The sequence below is a fragment of the Miscanthus floridulus genome, chromosome 14 (genome assembly GCF_019320115.1).
Source record: "Miscanthus floridulus cultivar M001 chromosome 14, ASM1932011v1, whole genome shotgun sequence".
Taxonomy (NCBI): Eukaryota; Viridiplantae; Streptophyta; class Magnoliopsida; order Poales; family Poaceae; genus Miscanthus; species Miscanthus floridulus.
In genome coordinates, this window is record NC_089593.1 from 63,883,845 (window position 1) to 63,896,018 (window position 12,174).

The window sequence follows — 12,174 nt, forward strand, 5'->3', positions numbered from 1 at the left end:
ATGGCGCCAGAGATGCTCGTCAACTCGGTGTCCGACAGGTCCGATGTGTTCAGCTACGGCAAGACGCTTCTCGAGCTCGTCGGCGGGCGCCCGAACTACGTTGCCCCGCCCGTCCCGTCAGCAGACGATGCTTCATCATCAGCCACACCGGACCTCAAGCGGGACTACTTCCCCGTATATGGTGAGGGATATGATCAGATGGTTATGATCATCTATTACTTATTAATAGGTGAAATATATATTTATTTAATTTTAAATTTTGTAAAATATGATAAATAAGGAAAGTTCACGATATAAGAACCTTTTTCTAGATCTAATTGATGCATGCGTGATCTATTGGATGTGATAAATCTTTTTATTTTGTAACTTTATAAGCTTGACATATTTTATTACCACGCCTCTTGCCATCACTTGGTATTTGTGTGTACTATTGTTGTACTCCGAGCTTGTAGTTTGTAACTTTATCAGCCTTTTATTTTCTAGATCGAATTGAACTTTGATTGTGAGGTAAACACAGGCAATTTGTTTCATTGAACTTTGACCTCCTCAACTATCGTTTGGGTCTAATTTGTTCCCTTCCTTCAATTAGAAAACTGGATTTTTAGACTCCAGCTCCTAAAATCATTAGATTTACCTCTTTAAACGATTTTGAATATAGTTTTTGTTAACATGACGGTACGTTAACCGTCCTTCGTGACGCCACACCAGCCACGAAGGAGATAAGCAACTCCTTGATTTTCAAACTTCTAATGCTAGAAATATCCGCCTGTCACAGTTTGTTTACAATGTCCTGCATTGTTTTGTAGGCATCCACCCTATGAAATCTCAACTTTGGTACTTCATTCGTATGGTTCCTCTGTGGTGAACCCTGCATACTATTATCACAGTGGTTCATTTGTTCCGATAGATTCCATCAACGAGGTGACAGGGCAAAGCACCACTTACTATGAGCTCATTAAAGAAATATGGGAAATTGACTACCGCTTTGACATACGTATATACCCGTCTTTCGGTGCTAATGGGTCAAGCACCCCAAGGGAGTTGCAATGGATAATTATGGGCTAACCATCGTAGACCTCGGCAATGTCGGCTACAAAGATGGCCTATGTGTACTAACAATCCATGTTGCACAAGTATGTTACTGCCATGCCCGGAAATGACAAGAGGCATGTAGTTATCTCCGAAAAGCAAAGAACCGTGGGAATTGATGGTGTCAAGAGTCCTAAAGACTACAACCGCTATGAAGAGCTCACGCTCTTTACCAATCATCCACACAAGATTAAGCTTGTTGAAGCCCACTTGAATAGAACCCAAAATGATGTCGTGGGTTTTTAAGGATGGAGATGGAAAGACATTCGGAGCTAGGAAGACCTCATAATTAATAGAGTTAAATGCACCGGAGATCCATTAACTTGTGAGGAAGTTTCAGTTGAGTACATCAACTTTCAAAGTGGCTTTTTGGGTCCATAAACTTTTAAAATAGTTCACTGCAGTCCATACCTATTTATTTAACCTTAAATTTAAAGCATATTTGTAGAAAACCCCTTCCCACGCATGCAGGTGCATGCATGGCTCCCAGCGCCCTCCTCCAGCCGCCGCCGTGCCCCCAGAAACCAGCGAGCAGGTGCATGCATGGCTCCCAGTGCCCGCTGGCCGAAGCCGCCCGCGCCATGCCTTGTTCATTCTCAGAAAAATCAGATAACTGCATGCATGCGGCTGGCCTGATACATACATGGCACTGCTCTGAGGTTTGCAGGTCCATCATGATGGCTCTGCCAAACTTGCGTTACTTCGTCGACGCCGCGACGGCGGCGGCACGGATGCGTGAGATGATCGACAAGCTGCAGCGTCTCGAGACGGAGGGCAAGAAGGGCGCCACCAAGGAGGACATCAGGGGCCAGATCACATTCAGGGACGTGCATTTCTCGTACCCGTCCAGGCCTGACACGCGGGTGCTCGACGGCGTGAGCCTCACCATCTCTGAGAGCGCCACCGTCGGCCTCGTCGGCGGGAGCGGGTCCGGGAAGTCCACCATCATCTCCTTGCTGCAGAGGTTGTACATCCAGGACTCGGGCGAGATACTGCTGGACGGCAGTGACATTGGCACGCTCAACGTGGAGTGGCTCAGGAGCCAGATCGGCCTAGTGAGCCAAGAGCCTGTGCTGTTCGCCACGTCCATCAGGGAGAACATTCGTTCGGCAACGAGGCGGCCTCGCTGAAGCAAATCGTCATGGATACGAAACCAATGTATGCAGACATTTCAAATTCTGGCAACAAAATGAACTAGCCGTTTGATCACACTTCAGTAAATGAATCTGCTTGCACATGCAGGTCGGGCAGTTCGGGACGCAGCTATCGGGAGGGCAGAAGCAGCGCATCGCCATCGCCTGCGCGCTCATCCGGGACCCCAAGATCCTGCTCCTCGACGAGGCGACCAGCGCGCTGGACTCCGAGTCGGAGCGCGCGGTGCAGGACGCGCTGGACCAGGCGTCCGTGGGCCGGACGACCATCGTCGTGGCACACTGCCTCTCCACGATCCGCAAGGCAGACAGGATCGCCGTGCTCGACGCGGGCCGCGTGGTGGAGTGCGGCACGCACGACAAGCTCCTCCTCGGCACGGAGGCCGGCGAAGGCGGCGGTGTCTACGCACGGATGGCGCTGCTGCAGAAGGCGCCCGTGGCGAGGGAGGAAAGCGAGCGAGTGGTGGAAGTAGAGCCGGAGAGCAGCAGGGTGTCGTTCCGTAGCGTTGAGATCATGTAAGTGCCCAGCGACTTCCACCAAAGCCCGGTGCCGTCGTTCAGGTCGGTCGAACGCTCCGTGGAAATGGTAGACCACGGGCGCGACGGCCACGACCCGGCACGCGGTAGAAAGCCTTCGCAGCTCCGCCTGCTCAAGATGAATCGGCCAGAATGGAAGCAAGCTCTGCTCGGGTGCGCCGGCGCCATCGTTTTCGGTGCGGTGCTGCCGCTCTACTCTTACAGCCTCGGAGCTTTGCCGGAGGTGTATTTTCTCGGCGACGATCACCTCAAATGTTCAAAGACCAGGTACCGTGCGATGTGTCCGTCTGTGCTCGCTGATACAGATTGCAGAGTGACATGGCGATGTCAGTGACGTTTGTCTGAACTCTGTTCTGAACAGGCTGTACTCCCTCGTCTTCTTCGGCATTGCCATCATCTGCATCACGGCGAACATCGTGCAGCACTACAACTTCGCCGTCATGGGCGAGCACCTTACAGAGCGCGTCCGTGGACAGATGTTCGCCAAGATACTCTCCTTCGAGGTCGGGTGGTTCGACGAGGACGAGAACTCGAGCGCTGCGGTGTGCACGCGGCTGGCCACGTAGGCCACCAAGGTCCGATCCCTCGTCGGCGACAGCATGTGCCTCCTGGTGCAGGCGGCCGCCAATGCGGCGCTAGGTTTCTCTCTGGCCCTCGCCGTGTCGTGCCGGCTCGCGGTGGTCATGATGGCGATGCAGCCACTGATAATCGCGAGCTTCTACTTCAAGAAGGTGCTCATGACCGCCATGTCCAAGAAGGCCAAGAAGGCGCAGGTGCAATGGAGCCAGCTCGCCAGCGAGGCTGTCGTGAACCACCGGACGATCACCGCGTTCTTGTCGCAGCGTCGGATGCTCCGCCTGTACGAGGCCGCACAGGAGGCGCCGCGGAAGGACAACAGGGTGGAGTCGTGGTACTCCGGCTTCTGCCTGTCCCTGTGCCAGTTCAGCAACATGGGCAACATGGCGCTTGCGCTGTGGTACGGAGGCAGGCCGCGGGCGGGCAGCTTCGGCCAGCGGGCACTGGGAGCCATGCATGCACCTGCTCGCCGGTCTCTGGGGGCACGGCGGCGGCTGGAGGAGGGCGCTGGGAGCCATGCATGCACCTGCATGCCTGTGGGAAGGGGTTTTCTATAAATATGCTTTGAATGGGAAGGGGTTTTCTATAAATATGCTTTGAATTTAAGGTTAAATAAATAGGTATGGACTGTAGTGAATAATTTTAAAAGTTTATGGACCCAAAAAGCCACTTTAAAAGTTGATGGACTCAACTGAAACTTCCTTACAAGTTAATGGATCTCTGGTGCATTTAACTCTAATTAATATATCCATATGTAGTGAGTCCAATGTTGAAGATATTTTAATATTAATCTATACATAATATTAAAGAGCCAAAATTTGTCTCCCATTTTTTTGTCTGGCCTCCCCTAACTAACTCCGAATACAAAAAAATGTGTATGTTCGTCTGTCTACAACCCTCCTATTTTATAACATACGCACAACTTGGACACAAAATCTTGAGGTAACCTGGATAGCTAGAAATTCTAATCCAAATAGATCCCTCCGACCCTGAGTAACCTAAATAGAAATCATAATCCAAATACAAAAGGATACAAGTAGAAATTAGCCAAATCTTACCCTAATACTAAATCACGAAGTGTTTTCTTTTGTTTCAGCCATTTTCTGTTTTTCTTTTCCCTTTCTTGTTTTTTCTTTCGGTATTACCCTTCCTCCATCCCTGCCATGTCTGCGGAATAAATTCCACCGACGGTGATAGTGATTTCCACCGCCGGTTTTAAGGCCGGTGCGGCCTTCCATCTTCAAACTGTCGTCGAATCTTCAAACATGTATCGCGCATTGTGGTAACCAACCAGTGGTGCTAAATGTTTTTTTCCATCGGTTCGGCGTATGATAAGGCGGCGAAGACCGGCACTATGTTCATCGCCGAATCATACGCCGAACTGGTGGTGAAAGCGTTCACACCGCCTATAAGTCACCCTTCTTTGACCGCTCAGACTATGAACCAGCGGTGATCTTACGTAACCAGTGGCGAAAGTCTCGGCGGTGATTAAACTTTGTGTAGGTAGTGGGGTGGGGGTGGGGGTGGGGGGAGAGTGAGGGAGTTTCCCCTGGGGCACGCGAACATATGGAGATCTTCTAGTAGGGAGGCTCGTGGACGTATGGATCTTCCATGGGCCCAGGCCTCGCCGTCCTATGAGCTACTCTGATCCTATGGCAAACCACGGTACGTACTCCCTCCGTTCCTAAATAACTGTCGCCGTTGGTGTGTGTGCCGTAAGTTTGACTCGATTTATAGAAAATACGTGCAACATTTGTATCTCTAAATAAATTTATTTAAAAACTAGATTCAAAGATCTTTCCAATGATACTAATTATGTACCATAAATATTAGTATTTTTTAATATATATTTAGTCAAAGTTATTTCTCGGGAAACGAAAACTACAGATATGATATTTAAGGAGCAGATTTGCTACCTAATAACCGGTTGTTTTGGGAGCAACCAACAACCGGTTTTTGGGCCTTCCGATCGGGATCGGTTGGTTCAGGCGTGCGGGGCAGCTTCTCCTGTCCACTGCCTTTTGTTAGCTAGGGCGCGGGCCCTACCTCTGTCTCATGTGGTCAGAGGGAGCAGCACCTCCTGCACCTCGTCTAGCGTAGCACGCGGCAGCAGCAGCACATGCAGACGGTCCCCGCCGGCCGTAGGCCTCACGAGCGCATGCAGCAACTGATGGATCCCACTGCAATTCGTGGACAATCTGTTATTTGCTCTAAAATTTGTGAACAATTTGTGAATAATTTGACATGTATTCTCTGATATCTATAATTCATAGAAATAATTTGTAAATTTTTCTAAAGGTTTTGGTATGAGATCTGCAATCCATAAAAATAAAAGTTGTGTTATATCCAAATTACATCACTCTATCCAATAAATTACACGGAAGAAATCATTGAAATACAGTAATAAGGCGATGTAAATATAGCTATAAGACAATATAAGTGTATGGAAAAAAATCTAGTTGTTGGAAGATGTTAAAACAACCGGTTGTTGGAAGAGGTTAAAACAACCGGTTGTTGGCTAGACAGGAAGTATATATCACGGGACCTACGATCGGGATCCGTGCACTCATCATGACAGCTAGCGGCCGACTGGCAGCCGCACTGATGTCTGTGCACTTAGGTCTTGTTTAGTTCCAAAAAGTTTTTTTCAAAAAGTGCTACAGGAGCCATCACATCGAATCTTGCGATACATGCATGGAGCATTAAATGTAGACGAAAAAAACTAATTATACAGTTTGGTTGGAAATCGCGAGACGAACGTTTTGAGCCTAATTAATCCATGATTGAATACTAATTGTCAAATAAAAACGAAAGTGCTACAGTAGTCAAAATCCCAAACTTCACCCAACTAAACAAGGCCTTATGGTGGCCGAGGGCTAGCGCGCGAGGTGGAGGTGGGTGTGGCCGGCACCGACGAAGTTCTTCCCACATCCACCGACGCATGCATGGGCACGCCCACCGCTGCTGCAGCCTACTCTCTCCGTCTTAAAAAAAAGTCATTCTCACTTTAAAAAGTCAATAATTTTTAACTTTGATCCAATATATTTAACAAAATATTAATATTTATGGTACATAATTAGTATTATTAGATAGATTTTTAATATACTTTTATAATAAACTTATTTAAAGATATAAATGTCGCAACTATATTTATATAAATCTAGTTAAAGATGAAAAGTTTTTAGCGACTCCATCTTTAGGACTCAGGGAGTAGGCAGCTTCAACGCGGCACTCATATATATCCATCATCCTGTCTCCATGCGCCGGCCCTTGCTACTCCGATGATTCGTTGTGTTGTGCTACAACTCCTAGGCGCACTCGCGAGCCGCACCGACGACTGCACCAGCAGCATCGACGACTGCACCTCTGCCAGCTGGCTCCACTACTCCCTTCGCCGTACGTTGTACCTCACGCGTACGTCTTTCTTCTTCTCAACCCTTCCCTTCCCTTCCCTTTGTAAACTCTTGTGTCGATCAGCAGCGATAGATTTTCAACTTGCAGGGCAGACCGGCAGAGTGCATTTATTTGTAAATTCTCCTATTAGGTCTTGTTTAGATAATCCCTTAAAGTTTACTTCATATCCCATCAAATATTTGACACGTACATGGAGTATTAAATATAGACTAAAAAATAACTAATTACATAGTTTACGATTAATTTACGAGACGAATCTTTTAAGCCTAATTAGGCTATGGTTTGATAATGTGGTGTTACAGTAACACATGTGCTAATGACAGATTAATTAGGCTTAATAAATTCATCTCGTAGATTATTGACAGATTCTGTAATTTTTTTTATTAGTATCCGAACACCTCATACGATACCTTTATGTAACATCCTATATGACATGTAAAAACTTTATCGTCTGGATTTAAACAAGGCTTTGTATCGGCAGCGTGCGATTTCCAACCTTCAGAGAGCAGAGTAGTGCAGGTAGCTAGCAAGCTAGTAGGTACAATAAACATGCCGGACGTACGAGACTCCTCCAGCACTACTCTTGTCGTTGTCTAGCTAGCAAGCTAGTAGGTACAATAAACATGCCGGACGTACGAGACTCCTCCAGCACTACTCTTGTCGTTGTCGACGATCCTTCTTATGCCCGTCCCTAAATAAATGTCGCTACGTGTCGTAAGTTTAACTTAATTTATAGAAAATACATGTAATATGTGTATGTTTAAATAAATTTATTAAAAAACTACATTCAAAGATCTTACCAATGATACTAATTATGTATCATAAATATTAATATTTTTTAATATATATTTAGTCAAATTTGTTTCTCAGAAAGCGAAAACAATAAATATTTAGGGACAGAGCGAGTAGGATGCAGCAGCAAGGCATTGAGAAGCATCTTACATGGTGCTATGGTAACTACCCTATTCTCTGTGATAAAAGCTACGACGTTGCATTGCATCGATGGTGATTCAGTTAATAGCCTATGGAGTTGGTGGACGCAGCCATGGAGGTGGCTGTAGACGATGTGGAGGCGATGAAGACGGTGCTGATGGTGGCACTCTGTTGCATCCAGCCTGAGCGGGACATAAGGCCCACCATGCAGAATGTGGTGGATATGCCCGAAGGCCGGGTCGCCGTTAATCTCCCACCGGAGGCCCGTCATCCATCTTCTGCTGTAAATTTATCGGAGCCGCATTCGATTTCGGAGCACGCCAGCGTCATCGACATGCACGGTGGGTGACACTGACGACCAATCAGTGGATGGGCCGGGGTCTCTCTACTTCAGATGTTCTTCTCGAGTATTTTATGTACTTATTATATGTCCAAAATTGAACACAGGATTTCCTATATTCCAAAATAGGGTTTACATTATCACCGATAGATTTCCAATATATACTAAATTTGATATTTCTGTTTTATTAGTGCATTCTGATAAGATTAGTTTATCACTGGTTCTGGTCAACACAAAAGTTTGAAAACTTTTGGGACTATATGTTTGTTATAATATCGGAAGATAGTCTCACTCTATATATTGTGCACCGGAGATTACATCTATTGAATAAAGAAGATATATGTGGCAATGAAAATCGAAGGGGGGTGGACATGTTTGGTTGGGCGATAGAGTCGTGGAGATTACATCTATTGAATAAAGAAGATATATTGGATAAAAATTGCTTGTACATGGTCGGACCAACGTGCACCATGTTCTGACCGGGCCCCACTCGTTTTGGAACCTTCATAAGCTTGGCGGTAGCCAGGCACTCCACTGCCCTAGCCGTTGTAGTTCACGCGTCTTTCTTCTCTTCTCAACCCATTCGAAGAAGAGCACGCACCACTGCGGCCCTGGATTTTCCATCTCTGCAACACTCTTTTTCTTCACTCCCAGCCTGGATAGTGTGTAGCGAGACTATATAAACATGGCAGATGTAGAAGACTCCAGCCCTCCTGTCAATCCTTCTTTCCAGTTCCAGCCTGCAGAGTCTAGTAGGTACAATAAACATGCCGGACGTAGAAAATTCCAGCCCTCTTGTCGATCCTTCTCAACGACGCTGCAATGCATGGACAACCATCTTACATGTTGTGATGGTAACTACACTTTTCTCCGTGATCATGTATGCCTACATTTATCTTTATTGCGTTCACCACTACGCCGTTGCATCGCTGGTGATTCAGATCATAGCCTACCTTGCCCTTGGCTGCCTATACATCTACAACTCCTCCTGTCGGCAAGACAAGTTTATGTCTGCTGGATATCTTGTACTTGTTATGTCTGTGTTCCTCATCTCTCCTCTTGGAATTTATACCAACGGCTGCACCTACGGCCCTGTCCGCTTCTCTTATAATTGTTTTTTCAGCCAGAACAGTGTTTGCCGGAACATTTGGGGTTGTTTCGGCAAATACCTCATTGAACTCGCTTTCTGGGCCAATATGGTAGCTATATTCTCGTATTGCGTCTGGAAGTGTAGCTTTATCCTGCAATACTGTAGGCTGAAAAAGCTTGTGAGAACCATCTTACATGGTGCAATTGTAACTATCCTATTGGTTGCGATTATATTTGCCTATGTTTATTATCTATATCACGGCGAAACGGGCGAATACAGATGGCAACTCATTCAGTTAGTAGCCTACAACGCCGTTGGTTACCTATACATTTGCAACTCCTCTGGTCGGAAGGAGAAAGTAATCTCCGCTGGACGTCTTGTTGTCCTTGTTCTGCTTGTCTTCCTACTCAGCTCGTTTGCCAACACCAAACTTCGCACCGATCTCATTTTCGGGGCCAACATCGTGGCTATATGCTCGTACTGCATCTGGAAGCTTTATCCGTGGATCCGACGATGGCTCGATGCTCTTGATGCCCACACGGAGACAGAGCCACGTGAACCGGCACGGCAACAAGAAGCGGCGTTGCTTCAGCTCCAAGTCCAACAGACCCCATTTCGCATAAGAGACATGCCGAAGGAATTCTCGAGCGACGAAATCCAATCCATGACGCAGGACTTCGGAAGCATGATAGGGCGCGGCGGCTCCGCCCAGGTCTTCCGAGGGAACCTCGACGACGGCACGCCCGTCGCCATCAAGCGGGTCAACATCGACACGTACACGGGGCGCACCGTGGCCGGCGAGGAGGACTTCCGGAGAGAGCTCTCCATCATCGCCAACGTGCACCACCGCAGCCTGGTGCGCCTCCTCGGCTACTGCCTCCAGCGCGGGGGCGGACTCTACCTGGTCTACCCCTTCTTCGAGAACGGCTCGCTCGACAGGTGGATCTTCCACGGCAGCGACGAGCAGCGCCGGCAGCTGACGTGGCCCAAGCGGCTATGTATCGCCGTCGACGTGGCCCGGGCGCTCGCGTACCTCCACAACGAGTGCCACTGGCGGATCCTGCACCTCGACGTCAAGCCTGGGAACATCCTCCTCGACGGCAACCTCTGCGCGCACGTCTCCGACTTCGGCATCTCCCTCTCCATCACCCGGGGTCTGACCAGCGTCGTCGACACGGAGCACCTCAAGGGCACCTTCGGGTACATGGCACCGGAGATGCTCTACAACGCGGTGTCCCACAAGTCCGACGTGTTCAGCTACGGCATGACGCTCCTCGAGCTCGTTGGTGGCCGCCGGAACATGTATCCCTCGTTGGAGACGCCAGACTTCACGCGCGACTACTTCCCGTACATCGTGCGGGAGAAGGTGGCGCGAGGCGAGGTCTTGGGCGCTGTGGACGCGGCCATAGAGCCCGTGGACGACGAGGAGGCGGTGAAGGCTGTGCTCAAGGTGGCGCTCTGCTGCATCCAGAACCAGCGAGAGATGAGGCCCAGCATGCAGACTGTTGTCGATATGCTTGAAGGCCGGGTCGCCGTTGAGCTCCCGCTGGAGAGCCGCCATCATCTGCTCTGAATTTCTCGGAGCCACTTTTTTTTGTGTGTGTGTCAACTTATATATAACTATAGTACTGTACTAACAATGGAGACCCTTATTTTCCTTAAGACCATACGTTCCGTGGTTGGTGACGATCTGTATTTCAAATTTTCAATTGAATGTATCAAATTTGACTCTAATTGCCGGACGGACTACACTACAAGAAGAATCAACACTTACCTTTCTTTTTTCCCCGGCTGCCGTATCGTACAGCAGTGTCCGCCATCATCCCTACTCTAATGGCCAGTGGGCTGGTGACTGGTCAGCGAGGCAGTGATGGCGATGGCCGACGGCACGGATGACGGATGTCTCGGCGGACTGCGCCAGTGCGCCGCCGAAGCCTGGGAATATCAACGAGGCAGGCAAAGGGTGCCGAAGGGGCCAGACTGTTCGACCTCCACTAATCTAATTCAACTCGGGCTTCTCTATTGCTATAAGGCCTAGGCGTGGCCCAAACCGAAGGCAGGAAACGTCTCGAACAGAACGCTGCACAGGAAGAGGCGGAAAGCAGAGTCCGACGCATGGGGGTAGAGGAGTCTCGCCGGCGGGGACGGCCGCCAGGGCTTGCCATATTGGTGGATCCGCCCCGGATGATGACTAGCTACACTACAATCGATATCCACGAGACTATCTCACCTAACCAATATCTGCTAGGGTCTGAGTCTCTTTGACAGAGCTCCTAGAGCAGGAATATCAATATCCACGACTCTATCTCGCCTAACCAATTTAGACTCTATTTAACAGAGCTCTCAGAGCAGCTTCCAAGCTGATTTTAGAAGGAGCTCTACCAAATATTTTTTTTTACATACAAGTGATTCTGTGCTAATTTTGTGACGTGATTCACTGAAATGAATTAGGAAGCAGAGACCTGAAAACGTACATCTCAGTAAAGGGTAAGAAAAGATCCAGAAATCAGTTATAGAAAGAGAGAAGTAAAAGATAAGTGAAAACTGAGAAAGAGGAGAGAGAAAACACTACCGCTAGCGCGGAGAACAACTGCCGTAGTCCATGATTCGGATAGTAGTAAAAGAAAGAGTGAAAGAGAAAAATAAGTGAAAATTGAGAAAGAGGTAAAAATAAAAACACTACAGCCAAGCTCTGCGACTCAACTTTGACAACCGCGAAGAGGGTTCAAGTCTCCTGGCAGTTTTTCCGAGGTCCAAGTTGTACAGACCGGTTGTCCTGGTCAATTCCAAGTTATACATACTTTTTCGATAATGATCCTACGAGGACGTAACAATCTAATTTTGTGACATGATTCACTTAAATGAATTAGGAAGCAGGGACCTGAAAACGTACATCTCAGTAAAGGGTAAGAAAAGATCCAAAAATCAGTTATAGAAAGAGAGAAGTAAAAGATAAGTGAAGACTGAGAAAGAGGAGAGAAAAAACACTACCGATAGCGCGGAGAACAACTGCCGTCGTCCATGATTCGGATAGTAGTAAAAGA

At 48.0% G+C, this 12,174-nt stretch overlaps 1 pseudogene; it reads left to right on the forward strand.

Moving 5' to 3' along the window:
• LOC136503581 (ABC transporter B family member 15-like) lies at positions 1-10,851 on the forward strand (annotated as a pseudogene).
• Positions 10,852-12,174: the final 1,323 nt, after the last annotated feature.